Source organism: Sciurus carolinensis, chromosome 7, assembly GCF_902686445.1.
Source record: "Sciurus carolinensis chromosome 7, mSciCar1.2, whole genome shotgun sequence".
In the NCBI taxonomy this organism is placed as follows: domain Eukaryota; kingdom Metazoa; phylum Chordata; class Mammalia; order Rodentia; family Sciuridae; genus Sciurus; species Sciurus carolinensis.
Genome location: NC_062219.1, coordinates 32,825,404 through 32,840,474, shown reverse-complemented (window position 1 = coordinate 32,840,474; position 15,071 = coordinate 32,825,404). Strand labels below are relative to the sequence as shown.

Sequence of the window (15,071 nt, the reverse complement as noted above, 5' to 3'; positions counted from 1 at the left end):
GAAAAGTTTAAAAAATTGAGAACAAAAGGAAATTAGATTTTTCAGGGATGGTTTTGAGTTTAGGTAGAAAACTATAATATCCCTTCAAACCTTCAAACTTTGGGAAATAAAAAGTAGTAAATTTGTTTTATCTAAAATTATGCTACTATAGTTACATTGTGTATGTTATTAAAATAATGTAAATTATAGATACAAGGCAAGTACCGTCTTGAACCATTAGCAACGAAACAAAAACATGAAGACCTCACAGTATAAAATAGGTGTTGACCTGGGACCAAGTGTCTCACAGCTGTTGGGACATTTCAAAAGTCCTTCTATCTTTAAAATGCACAGTTTTAGCCTCCTGTGTTACACCACTGTGTGTATCTATGGTTATTTATGCTGAAAGAGAACAGTTTATGTATGTTTATTCCTAGCATCTAAGCAACTACTTCACATTTTTTTTTTCTTTCTATTAGCTCAGAGGTTTGCAAGACCATTTTGCCATTTTCATCAAAGGGGAAAAGGGTCATGCAGAGTGACTTTCAGTATTGACCAGTAATAGTACATTTACTCACAATTATTTAATGTTTGTATAGTGAGTTCTTTCTGTAAAGATGCATATAGGAACCAAGAATATATGATTTTTTTCTTTCTTTGGGATGGTCACCTTTCTAATAACTTGCCTTTTCTTTTGACCAGGTAAGTTGTCTTCTCACACATACCAAGGTCTTCCAAACTCCATACACCCAATAGAAACCACCCACATTACCCAAATTTTTCAGTTATGAATTTTGTCAATCACATCTATATTGGGCTCATCTTTTCATTTTTAACTCTGAAATCAGTTTCCCATATATAACTTAAACACATACTGCACAATAGTTTCTTCCTACATTGATTAAAATTTATGTATCAGTAACTGGAATGGAACTGTCAAACTGAGATTTTAATTTTTTTTTTTTTACTTAAAATTTATTCTAAGTGGAAAAGTGGCATTGAAAGTATATGGTAGCTTATTTTCTCAAGTGATTAAAAGTGTACTTTGAGTTCATCTTTTGAACTTAACCTGTTTTAATTATATGACACATGGACTGGACCTGTGTTTCTCTGGATAGGATATTGTGTGCCTCAGCCAAGCATCCTGGGATATAATTTATTTAGTTAATGCTTCAATTCCTTTTCTTGGGCTTTATCAGAGCCCAGAGGTAATTTTAAGTGTGAACCCCAAACCTGCAGTTTTGAATACCTTTCTTTCTTCTAATTTAGAACAAAGACTTAAGAAGTTTTCTTGACATTTCTCATTTCCAGAAGAAAAATACCGTATGGACATCCTCTCCTGTCTCTTGCTAAGAAGGGTCCAACTTCACAGCCAGGGTTTCCGTTTTCACTCACAACCTTGCAGATATTTAAGCTGAAACTCAGTCCCTTCCTAGATCCTGGGATAGTGACTGCTCTCAGGGGACTTTATCCTTACTGTTAACTCCTTTCTCTTCTTTCTTGGATATTGGAGATTATCCTTTCTTGTTCAGCAGTGCTTTTCTCATATGGGAATGCTTACTTAAACACAATACATTGTGCAGAAAAATAAGCACATTAGAGAAGTACAGCTCTATGAGTTGCTACAAATTAAGTATGTATGTGCATAATTACTACCTATAACAGTATAAAAATATTATGAGAGCCTTGGAAACCTCTTTATTTTCTCTAAGTTACTGAACTCCACCAGGATAGTCACTAAATGATTGTAACTTTATAGGTCAGTTTTAAATGCTTTTGAATTTTAAGTAAATAGAATGATAAAATTTGTGCTCTTGGTCTATGATTCTTTTTTGTTTTTTTTGTCAGAGCATCATATTTGTGAGACATGCCCAGGTTATTCTATGTAGTAGTAGTTTTTAAATTTATATTCTTATGAATATGCCACAGTTTGCCTATTCCATTTGTTGATGGAAACTGAGTTGTTTCAAATTTAGGGCTACAATAAATATGCTGTTATGAGCATTTCTATCCTGGCTCTTTATGAACATATGTGCCCATTTCCATGTGGTATATTGTTATGAGTGGAATTACTAGGGTATGCATATATTCTTCTTTTTAAAGTATTTATCCTTTGCATTCCTGTCAGCAATGTAGGAAAGTTTTAGTTGGTTCACATCCTCTGTCGTTTCTTACAACTTTAAGCATTGCCAGGTTTTTTCTTCCATACATTTTAATGAATACAGTTTCTTAAGTTGAAATAAGTTTTATTTTTCATTATTTTTCCTTCATGGTGAATATGGCATTTTGTCTTGCTTGAGAAATCTGTCCCTCCCCAATTCATGAAGGTATTCTCCCACATTACCCTGCCTGAATATTTATTTATTTATTTTTATTTATAATATTAAAATCTTTTTTATTTTTACAGACTGCATTGCCTGAATATTTATTACTTTGCTTTTTGTATTTGCACATCACTAATTTTCACACGGAATTCATTTTTGTGTATTGTCATAAATAAAGAGATCATATATCTGACTAGTCTTTCTGGATTCTGTCTTCTCCTCCATTAGTCTATTTGTTCTTGTATCAAGACCACGTAATCTTACTTATCGTAACTTCATAATCTGAAATCTGGTATTGTGAGGTCTCCAATTTTATTGTTCTTTAAGACTTGTTTAATTATTCTAATCCATTTGTGTTTTCATGTGAATTCTAAAGCAGATTTTCAATTTGTGTTGAAATACGTATTAATGTTTATTGAGTTCATAAACTAATTGGAGGATCTTGAAACTTTTTCAGTATTGACATTTCTAATCCATAAAGTTTTATTGAAATATTTTAAATTTCTCTGAGTAATGTTTTATAGTATTATATAGAGATCATATGTCTTTAAGATTTAGTACTATGTATTTGATTTATGCTCTTACAAATGTTCTCTCTTTAAAGTGACATATCTCAACTGTTTTTCTAACATATAAATGCATTTTTATATCTAGTAGTGTTGTTAAATTTGCTTATTTTTTCTATTGGCTCATCTGTAAACATATTTGGACCTGCTACATGCAGAATTATGTTTTCCAGTTCTTCCATGTTTTCTTCTTTTTGCCTTTTATTATTTAACTGGCTAGTGAACTTATGTAATCTTAGCAAACAACTGAGTTTTCAAAATGTGGAGTAAGCTTTCAATATTTTGCAGGTAAGTATTGTTTGCTGTAGGGTTTATAGATGGCCATTTCCAGTAAGGAAGTGCTCATTAATTGCTGATTTACTGAGTTTTTATAATGGATTGCTGTTACATTTTATCAAAGTTTCTGCTCAGCTGTTCTGTCTCCTATTCTTTTATTGTTCATTTTCTCCAAAACATAAAACTTGATCCTGTGCTGGAGGCTGTCAGCCTGGCGCTCATCTGTCTGAACAACATGTGGATGGTGTGGCGTCTGTTTCTTTGAAAGACTTGTGTCTAATCCTGCTGGTTTTAGCACCCACCCACCACCCCTGTGCATTCTTGTGCCCTACACTTTAGGAGTCCTCCATGCTCTTGCTTCCTTATGGTTTCCACACTCTGCACCATGGATCAAACTCTTCCTTCTTGGCTTTCTCATTCCTGTCCTGTTCATGCTTAATATTTAGTTTTCTGTAACTTGCTAAATTATGTTCCATTGTTTTCTCTGCTTTCCAACCTCCCAAATTCTTATTCATTCACTTGACAAATGTTTTTGAATTAGATTGCCAGATTTAGCAAATAAAATTACATAACGCCCAATTAAATTGGAATTCCAGATAAACAACAGATTTAAAAAAAATACAAGTACAGTATGTTCCAAATATGACATAGGACATACTTACACTAAAAAAAGTATCCATTTTTTTTCTGAAATTCAAAGATAACTGGTCTTCCCATATTTTATCTGAAAACCCTATTCTGAATACCAACTGGGTTAGGTATTATTCTAGGTATAAGTAATTTAGATAAAAAAATGCTCAAAATCTCTGCTCTTAGGAGCTTATGTTCCATTAGGAGGGACAAATACTCCATACAACCAGTAAATTATGTTGTAAGTTGGAGGGCACTAGATGACATGTAAGAGAAGTGAAGTAGGCTAATGGATATCAGGTACGTACAGTGGTTTTCACTTGAGGTATGTTAGAAAGAGTTGTCAAAGCAGAAGTGAAATTACAGCAAGAACTTGAGTTGCATAAGTTGGTGGTGAGGGTGATCCAAGAGGAGCAAGTGCAGCTAGGTGCACCAAGCAGCAGTGCAGTCAGGGGCCCAAATGGCTTAGCAGGGGCACCCATGTCAAGATGAGTTCAGGATGGGAACAAGAGTCCAAACAATTATAAGTAGACATTATGGACCACTGTGTATAGTAGGCTTCTGAGTGAAGCAAGAGGGCAGTGGAGTATTTAATCATTACTGATAACGTTAAAAGATAGGAATTAGAAAAATAAATTATCTGCATGTTGTGCTGAGAATGGACAGTGGTGGACCAGGGGAGACCAGGGAAGAGATTAGGCAAAAATCTAGGTAGGAGATGATGGTGGCCATGAGCATTCATGATAGTAATGGGACTGGTGAGTATTTCGGTGGTAGATCCTACAGGGTTTCCTAATGGAGTGGATGTAAGTATTAGAGTGGAGTCATGGATAATGCAAAGATTTTTGATCTGAGGAATTTCAATCTTCATCTCATCTATTTCAATCCTACCTCCTCTCTTTTTATCTTCATTGCTTTATTATTTGTTATGTTCCTTTAATTATGGCACAGTGGGCTTTCGTTTAGGGCAGTAATAAACCTGTGTGTTCAATTCAACATTGAAGTCCACACACATGGTTTTCTGATGTTTATTCAGCTTTCGTATCACTGTGATGAAAAAATTGACAGGAGGAGGAAAAGTATCTTTTAGCTCAAGGTTTTAAAAGGTTCAGTTCATGACAGTGGACTCCATAGTTCTGAACCCAAAGTGAGGCAGGATATGGCAAAGGTAAGCAGCTCAGTACATGATAACCAAGAAGGGGAGAGAGAGAGGGCGAGTGCAAGTGTTCTCTGCTCACAAGGGACCAAATATAAACTCCAAAGGCAAACCCCCAGTGACCTACTTCCTCCAGTTACACCCTAACTGCCTACAGTTAACTTCCCAGTTAATCCATTCAAGTGGATTAATCCACCATTAGGTTACAGCTCTTATAATCTAATTATTTCACCTCTTAACACACCTGAGCCTTTGGGAGACACTACATATTCAAACCATAACATCTGAAAAATCAATTTTACTTATAAAAGTAAATTAAAGTAAGTTTAAATAAAAAATAATCTTATTTGCAGGGAAGAAACACCTTGAAATGTCACTGTATTGTGACAATTTATTTTTACAAAGGTGAAAATAAATGTCCGTGACCAAGACAACATGGCTCATATCCATGTAACACATGTGACTCAATTAGAATTTTCTTGTTGTACTTGGTTTCTATGATGAGAGATCATTTTTTATCACTGCGCCACCACTAATATGATATCCACAAATTAACTTCTCTGTAATTAAACTTGTCCATTTTTGTACTTTGGAACAACTGATGGCAATCATTCAAGAACTTTTGTTCCTAAAAAGAGATTCTGCATTCCCTGCATAATTCTACAAGGAGTTGGAAAACATCTACTAAATTAGAGCAGATTGAAAGTCTTTTATTGAGAAGTATGAGAGGGATTCATTAAAAGGAGTATATAAATGCATAAATTGTTAACATCAGTATTTTGTCATTCAGTTTTTTTGTAGTTAAGCATGGTAAATCTGATTTTATGCTTTCATGCTATTGTTGGTTTTCTACTATATTTTTTCCCCCTCTCCTGTTTTGTGGAAAAATGCTAAACCTTAACTAGATTTATTTCTTTTATATATTTCCCACATCTCCCTGTTCTTTCCATTGATCAAAATGATCAACAAAAAATATTAAAGAGCAAATAAATGTTCAAAACCTACCAACCATTGAGTGAGCTTTATGCAAAAACATGACAACTTTAATAAGAGTAACTTGTCTAACCTGAGGCATTAATTGAAAATCAATGTGATGACTTCATGTTGAGAATTATATGTACCTTCTGAATAAATTTTTAAAATTCAGTTCTGCAAATGAAAAATGTACTCAGTCATGTTTTAATTTTTTTTAAATTGTTGACATACATGAGACTTATCAAAGAACCAGAATACTCAGAGTTTATCCTTTCCACGCCTGTCTTATTTTTTTAACTGGGCTTAGTCATTTCCGTGAGTGTTTCAGTGGCAGTATGCTAACTGGAAATTTGTTTGTGTCTCTTCCTGGGAACCTGGGCTGGGTTGCCATAGTTTGTACTCCAGCATGAACAAGGTGAAACTTTCTGGAGTCTCCATCTTGCATTAATGTGGAACACAAAGTTGGGTAAAAAGGAAATCTAAAAAATTTTCCATTTGTCATAGGTCCCTTGGGCTGTTCCCCAACCCAAGACCCTTTGGGATTCCATCTCTTCTATTGTTCAGGTACTTTGATACACATTTTTAAGAAGTTATGAAAGTACCCAAGAAAGGTCTCTGTGATGGCAGCCAATTCCACAGTGATACCATAGCTTTTGTAAACATGAAAAATATTTGAGACTAGTCTGTTAACCATGATACAAAGGAATGATTATCCTGTTGAATCATTCAGTCTTTCTTTTTACCAAAACACACCTACTTTTTTCTCTGGTAATCCAATTCGATGACTTTGGATAATGGTTTCAGTCCTACACAAAGTAGGACTATCTGATAGGAATTTAGAGCTTTCTGTGTATAAGGAGTACCTGTTGTATCATCTCTTAAGCATCACTGGAACCCTTGGAAAAATGCTCTGAGTTAGGTATTATTTTATCCCTTTTTGAAGATGATAACTTGAGTACAGAGTGGTGAAGTTACATCCTTAAGGTCACACCATCCAAAAAAGTAGGATCCAATTTGTGAAACAAAGTAGTCCTCCTTTGGATGCTCTACCTTTATACATTGTTCTGTTGTTCATCTGGAAAGAATCCTAAGAGAATAGCATTCCTGTGTTAATAGAGCAAATAAAGTGTTTATAATCATCGATAGCAGACTTGATCCTTCCTTAACTGGTGGGTTCCATCTGCCCAGAGTGATCAGCTTCCACAAACAGATCCACTTACGTGGAGTTATTCAATCATTCCCAAAGCAGACTATGAGGTTGATGAAATCTATGTTCCTTTTCACAGCTCTCATCCTCCACATACTTGACCTGGCTGTCTAACCTTCCCTTCTTGTACAAACACAAGCGAATTTGATAGCAGCCTTTATAGTGTGCTTGATGGATTCCACTTCAAGTTAGTGTGAATGAATTTCAGTCATGTGCATTATCTCAGCCAAGCATCTTCGCTCAAGCCTTTGGTTTTATCTCTAATGGAAGGCTTTTGGTCCACTAAAATGTCATTGTTCAGTAACCAAGTAGTGAGATAATTTGAGGGTGGAAGGCCCTTGAAATAACATCTTCACAAGTTATGCCACTGAATGAGACTGAGAGAGGGTAGAAATGCCTCAAGGAATAATAGTGCTTAGTTTCTTTGCTTGCTTTCACCTACTCTCCTCAAGTGGAAGTAAGGCTAGCAATGGTCCATTACTTGTTGCAGAAGACATTTTCCAGGAGCTCTTGGAGTTTCTGGAAGAACATGTATCCTGCTGTCATCATTTTCTTCCAAGATTGGAAAAGATATAGCAAGCACATCTGTTCCCTCCAGACACTGCACCCCATCGCTGCCTGTACTGAGGCTGTGGGATCACGTCACTCAGAACCTCTGTGTGTTCTGACATTGTCATGTTTTGGTAAACAGCTTGAGGAGATGCTTTTGTGGAAATACTACTCCTGCGACTGACTGCCTGTGCTTTGTATTAATTTGTTCTTTGATAAAATCCGTTGAAAAGAGAACCATCTTATTAAAAGAGGCACTGCGGTGGACTTCTGCCTCTGTCACTGAGTTTTGAATCGGTGTATGAGTGTGTCTCTCCCATTGGATTCACTGACGTCAAGGACTTTTCTTTTCTCTTTGTATCCTCAGTGCCCAGAAGAGTACTTGGCACAGAAAGAGTGCTCAGAAAATGTGGAATGAATAAAGTAAGTGAATGTATAAGGAAATGGATAAATACATATGTGTTGAGTGTATATATAACCGTCACCTCTACAGGAGTATATGTAGGGTAATTTTCCCACAGGTTTTGTGGAACACCAGAGAGTATCCTACAGTATTAGATGGCATTATTTATGCTATGAGACTCAGATACTGCCCCAAATCATTCCATTTATTAACAAAAATTTAAAGCTTAGGGCTGGGGGTGTACCTCAAGGGTAGAACACTTGCCTAGCATTTGTGAGGTCCTGGGTTTGATTCCTGGCATCAGTGAAAGATAACAATTTTTAAAAGTGGGGATTTAGATTGTAAGTAAATATTGACTAGGAAATTTTCCAGAATGTGCCCAAATTGCAGTCATGTTTTTAAGAATGCTATAAAAAAAATACCCCAAAGCCTTTTGTTATTCATGGCTTAAGTTGTAACAGTAGCCCTTGGTTACCTATCTCAGGTTTATTGTCCCATTTGGATTCTGTACAACTCCATTCTACCCAGTCTCATGTCTTTCATTCCCAGCATGCAGCTTTGCTCTGTGTACACCAGTGTCCTTGGTCATGCTCTCTACCCAGCACGTGGGACTGTGGATGGCCCTTGCTCATTCTAGTCCCATCATATGGTTGCATGACGCCTCCCATCCTTCAGTCCCACTCAGTCAGCTACCACCTCTCTCCTAGGTCCTGCCTCTGTCCTCCACCATGTTGTCCCCCAGTAACTCTTGACTTTGTTCTTTTTCCAAGTTCCTTATACACATTGTTAGAGCTACAGTTATAACCTTATTTTATTTCTACTTTGTGCTCTTTAACTTCCTCTCCATATATAAGCTCTTTGAAGGCAATGATTGGGTCAGAACATCTAACACTCCCAACAATACCAAATAAAATGCTCAGCATGCAAAGAGGTGCTCAGTAGCATTACTTATTTGCTGGCAGAGTAGAGGGTAATTGCTCTACGTTTCACTGAACCTTTATTGGGACTATTCATACATTTCCTCTCATTTGGTCTTTCTCCAAAAATTACAATCACTTATCAAAAGTCATTTTTGATCTGTCATATTTTTAATCCTATGTCATAACCAATTGACATCCAAACTTGTCTGGAAGGAAATTTTGTCTTCCTATTTGGAATCTTGCTCCCCATTCTACCCACCAGAACTGGTTTAAAAGTCTTCAAAATTTTGTCTCAGGGTGACTTCAGTCTGGGAAGCCATATGGCCACAGAGAACTTGATAAACAAGCAGCAGACTGAAGATACACTTAGTGGAGAGAACATTTTCCTGATAGTGTTCATTGCCAACCAAGAAGTTTTAAGTAGTGAAGAACTTAAGGGCAACCTGTGAGTCTGAAACAGCACTTTCCCAGGTGTGAGGGAGGATGTGAAATTGCCCACATAGGTTGTCATAAGTTTAAATTGTGAAGAAAAGGCAAATAGTAACTGGGATGATGGTTTTTAACTGCAACTAAGATCAAAGCTCATCATTTCCAAGCACAAGTGAGTAGAGGCTTTGAGGATTGCTCTCATTTTAATTTTAGACGATTTTCTAATTTCTGTCTGCTTTCTACTGGCTCATGCTCCTCTTTGCAGTTACATTGATTTAAAATGTCTGTATTTGTGAGGAGAAAAGGGTATTGTAACAACTTTTCCTTTTAAGTTGGCGATATGATTATTAGTACTGAGGTCCATTTTTTTAGTAGCTGAACTGCTTTAATACTATTTTGAAAGGTCAGTATATCACTCAGATGCCCATGTCTCCTATACGCTGCACTTCCTGTATCTTTTCTCATTCTTACCATCTGTCATGAGGGACCATCTTGGAGGTATGCAGTTTCTTGATTTCAAACCAAGTTGTGGAGAATTTAAATTATCTCATTCTACTTTGACAAGAAAAAATGAACTGAAGGTATCTCTTACTATTTTTCCTAAGCATATACAAATTGTAAAAGTAGACTAAATCTCAAGTATGGTTTTGAGCTACTTCAAAATCCTGCTGTCACCTTTTCTATTTCTAACCACTCTTTGAACTGTCTTCGTCCTTTTTAAGGAAGGATAAAAGAGTGAAACAGACATTGTGCATATATGACTGCATGACCAATGTGATCCTACACTATGTACAATCAGAAAAATGATAAATACAATTCATTTATGTATGATCTATCAAAATGTATAAATGCATTCCACTCTCAGGTACAATTAATTAGAACAAATTTTTTAAAAAATCAAGTGGATCAACATAGGTTTTTTTCCCTCTCCCTTTAAATTCTACTCTTTAGATTTAGGCTTTATAAGCACATAAATTAATATCATGAATACTATGATTAATTATGCTTTTGTAATTATGAAAATTTCTGTTTGATCTAAGTATTTCAGTGGTAGCTGAAAAGTCTATTTTCTGAAAATTTTTTTCCCACATAAGGGAGTTTATTAAGGGTATTAAGTTTATTAAGGGAGGTATTAAGGGTAGCTGAAATACTTAGATACCACCAGTGGTAGCCTTGGTGGTTGATAAATTGGCCAGGAGAAATGTGACCTCCCTAGAACTAGACTAATAAGAATGCTGGGAAACACCTTAAAGGCCACAAAGCTGAAATGAGTGTGCCTCAGTAAAAATTCTTTAAAAATATATTGAAATTGAAAAATAGATGTAGTTAGTCATGTGTACATTCTTACAGGGGCATAATTGACTTGAGAAGCATTTTAAAAGGCACTTTATACATCTGCTTAACTTTATTAAAGATAAGAATTAACATGATGCTGTCATTGAATGAAGAGAAAGAAGTGAAAGATAGAGGATTCAATTTAAGAACAATTTTATTTAGATACTCTATGAACTTCATGTGAAAAATTTCTGTGACTGAAATAACACCTTTGTGTGTACTACTCATTAAGGTTTGATTCACATGGTCAAAGAGTGAACTAGTGAAACAATTCAGGGAGTTGTTCGTTGGAATGTTTCCTGACTCCAACACCACTATTACATTTTCATGCCCTAGATTTTGGATACATCGATTTCTTAGACCAACAGTCAATTAAAACCTGTAGGGCATTTTTTCCCAATGAGTTCCTATTTCTGATTTCAGGAAATATGTTATTGATCACACATTATAGACACAATCTATATTATGGTATCATTGGAACTTTGATTTGCTCTATGTATATGGACTAGGCTAGAATTCAGAGCTCTCTACTGTACGCTTCAAAAATGAAACATTGCCTAACATAATTTCAGTATATACAGGTACTTTTATAGACCATCAGCTATGAACAAAATTTCTTTAATCTGAGACTCTTCAAAAGATTCAGAATTATACTGGATGTGGTGGCACACGCCTGCAATCCATCAACTCCGGAGGCTGAAGCAGGAGGATCGCAAGTTCAAAGCCAGCCTCAGCAAAAGCAAGGTGCTAAGCAACTCAATGAGACCATGTCTCTCAATAAAATATTAAATAGGACTGGGAATATGATTCAGTGGTTAAGTGCACCTGGCCAGGGTTTAATCTGTGGTAACAAAAAGAGAAATAAAAATTCCAAATTATTATGACTTTATAACTTCAGAAATAAAGCATCAAATAAAACCTCTTTGAATTCCATCCCCAGTACCTAAAACAAAACAAAACAAAACAAAAAAACTCCTTTGCAAATCCTGATAGTTTATTGATAACTAAATCAGAAAAATCAGAAAAATTCACAATTATAATGGTCTTTGTGTATTTGTTTCTTATTTACAACCTTAATTGGTTTCAATTTAAAAATAACCTGCATTTCTCAGATCCACATTTATTTGTATAAGAGAAAAAGAAAAAGTCTATTTTCTGAAACTTTTTTTTTTCACATAAGGGAGTTTATTAAGCAAACAAAGTGTCTCCCTGCAGGGTAAGAGATAAAATGAGAGGAAAAGAGAAAGGAAAGAGAAAGGGCACGCGCTAGAGAGGGTGGAAAGCGAGGAGGAGAAAGAGAGTCAGGGGGAAAGAATAGCAAGAGCTATTTTCTGAAACTTTGTAGCTGAGTTTTTTTGTTGATTCTATGAACTCAACTTGATATCTACTGCAATATCTTGCTTTCTGCTGTTGGGTTTCTGGATGTCCTTCTGAACAAAACTTTACGTGAATGACATCTGTTGTTGGGGAAGTAGCATGACAGATTTAGGCAAAATAATGAGTACTCCTTAAAAGGCCAACTGAGGATGGATGGTATTGTTCAGCACATTTTTACACTTGATGGACCAACTTCCTGCCTGTTTCTTTCTTTCTTTTTTCTTTCTTTCCTCATATGAAGCATTGCATCATGCCTAGGGATGAGAAACTCACTGACTAAAAATGTCAGGCTTTCTTTGTGTCTGACAGATAATGCTGTCATGTAAAGTAAAATAGCTCTTACCAGGCAGAACAACCTTCCCAAGTATTTCATTCCTGGGACTATTTGCATTCTTTCCCAGTGAGCAAGGGGGCAGACATCAGAACCTATTTATAACAGGCAAGAAGAGATACTAAACTTCTTGATGCCGTGTAAACAATAAAATCCTGAAGTGGCCGAGTGGAACTTCTATGTGCCTCTCTTCAGCAAGCATCTTTTCGCCTTTCTGGTGAGATGTGGCTGTATGTCAGCCTGGGAGAACTCAGGAACAGCTTGTGACATGGAAATGGCAAGTGCTGGATTAAAACCATACATGGTGAAGTCAAAAAGTCATGCTTTCTTGAACTGTTTCCGAAATATGTGGGGTTATTTCAGTGCCTGGAGAATAAATAGAACTTGAGGTACTCTAGAGGATAATGTCAAAGTATTTGAAAGGACTGCGAATTTTCCCAGGGAGCATCTCTCAGCCAATTGTCTTTCAGCTTTCGCTCTGACTTCAGAAACATTTCGGTGCAGAAGGTCTGAGCCTGTGAGTGCAGGAGGGCTGGTCTGTTTGTCTCAAAGACACAGGGGAGTTTCCACCTCACATCTTTTTCTCATAATTGTCAGGATCAAAGCACTGAAGAAAACCAGAAAGAAATGAACAAAACAAAACCCCAACCACATGACAACTGTGTCCTTAGTCTCAGTTCTTCTTTCAGAGGAAGAAAACAAGATATAGAAAACATTTTACCCAATAATTAGCCGATTATAACAGAATTGAAATCGCTCTTTCTGGCTTCTGGTCTCCCAGCACAGTCGTGCCTTTTATTGAGAAATGCACATCAATAGCAAACATTATCAATGGAAAGTCCGTGAACTGGTGTTGGTGCAGTGTAACCCATCCACTGGCAGTGCCCAGACCTACCCATCCAGTGGCCCTTGTAGCTGAGTGGCAGAGAGACATAAGCCACAGCATCATGGCATTCTAGGTACTACAGCTTGTGAGGTTTGCTTACCCCCAGGGAGAATAAAGTAGCTGGGCATTTTTAGGGAAAGAAAAAAAAAAAGTTCACTCAAATTAAAGAGAAACTGGTCTGGTGCTGTGTGAAATAGACAAAGATACAGGTTTAGGCAGTTAAGAGAGGTATTGATGGGGAGAGACAGTCTTTCCTTTGTATTTTGTGGTTTTAGTCCTTTATTTTACTAGTATGGAGTGTCCTCTTTGAATTGTGTAAGCATTTAATAATTAATTTTTAAAATTTGTTCTTTTTAGATATACATGACAGTAGAGTATGTTTTGACATAGTATACATATATGGGGTATAACTTATTCTAGTTAGGATCCCATTCTTGTGGTTATACATGCTGTGGTGTTTCACTGGTCATGTATTCATATATGAACATAGAAAGTTATGTTCAATTCATTCTACTGTCTTCTCTGTTCTCATTCCCCACCCTTCCCTTCATTCCCCTTTGTCTAATCCTGTGAACTTCTATTCCTCCCCTCCACTTTATTGTGTTTTAGCATCTGCATATCAGAGAGAACATTTGACCTTTGGTTTTGGGGGATTGAATTATTTCACTAAGCATGCTAGTCTCCATTTCAATTCATTTACCAGTAAATGTCATAATTTCATTTTTCTTTAAGGCTGATAATATTCCATTGTGTACATACGCCACATTTTCTTTATCCATTCATCTGTTGAAGGGCACCTAGGTTGGTTCCATAGTTTCACTATTTTGAATTGAGCTGCTATAAACATTGATGTGGCTGCATCACTATCGTATGCAGAGCCCACAATTGACTTGTTGAATATGATCCATGAAATATGGAACTTAACCTTCCTAGCTAAAGCTGTGTATGAGAAATATACTTCTTCCTTTCTACATAAGTGTTTACTGAAATTGACATTCTGAGCTCTCCTGTAGAAACAAAGTCATGTCCACACGGCTCTTGCATTCAAGAACGTGGGTGTGGAGGAGGGTACTCATTATTGAAAGCATCTCTTTTTCATGCCAGGAGCAATAGTACAGGTGGGCCATCAGACTTACATTAGAAAATAGGTAATTAAAAAACAATTAATTATGGCATCTCTATGTTTATATTATAAATTGAAGTCATTAGTCTGAATCTTTCTTAATATCAGTAATCTGATATTGCAAACATCTTCATAATGAAAGAAAAAGGAAAATCTTGATCAAACTTTGAGTTATTCTGGGTTTTGTCTCAGCAGGCTTTGGTGGGGATCAAATTAATAATTTCCTTGAAAGTATTTTGTTAAATGTCAAAATTCTATATAAATTAAAAATATTATTAAAATGACTTTAAACATTAACTTTTAGACATTTATTTTCATTGACACTGTTAAAATAATCAAGGACTATAGGTCAGGAAATTACCATAATGCCACATGTATTATTACCTTAGGCAGATACTGACCCCCAAATGTGTATTGATTATCTCATATGATCTTCTCCACCCTGTAAGAGGAGTAACTATTATTACTATTATTTCTATTTTTAAGTGTGAGAATTAAGGCCCATAAAGATGATAAAACCCATAAGATGCAGAGACACAGACCTTTATGACTCCAAAATATATGCTTCTGACCATTAAGTTCTAGGACCCAAAATAAAAGTCATA

At 35.9% G+C, this 15,071-nt stretch overlaps 1 long non-coding RNA gene across 2 annotated transcripts in view; it reads left to right on the top strand.

The window, feature by feature from the left end:
- LOC124988820 (uncharacterized) overlaps nt 1-15,071 on the top strand; it is a 234,807-nt gene that overhangs the window by 133,974 nt on the left and 85,762 nt on the right. The window contains exon 6 of one of the 2 annotated variants that reach the window (XR_007109501.1): nt 8,030-8,089. The exons of the other annotated variant lie outside the window; for it this stretch is intronic. This is a non-coding gene — a long non-coding RNA (uncharacterized LOC124988820). Of the gene's footprint in view, nt 1-8,029; nt 8,090-15,071 lie in introns of those variants that run through there. 2 annotated transcript variants of the gene reach the window in all.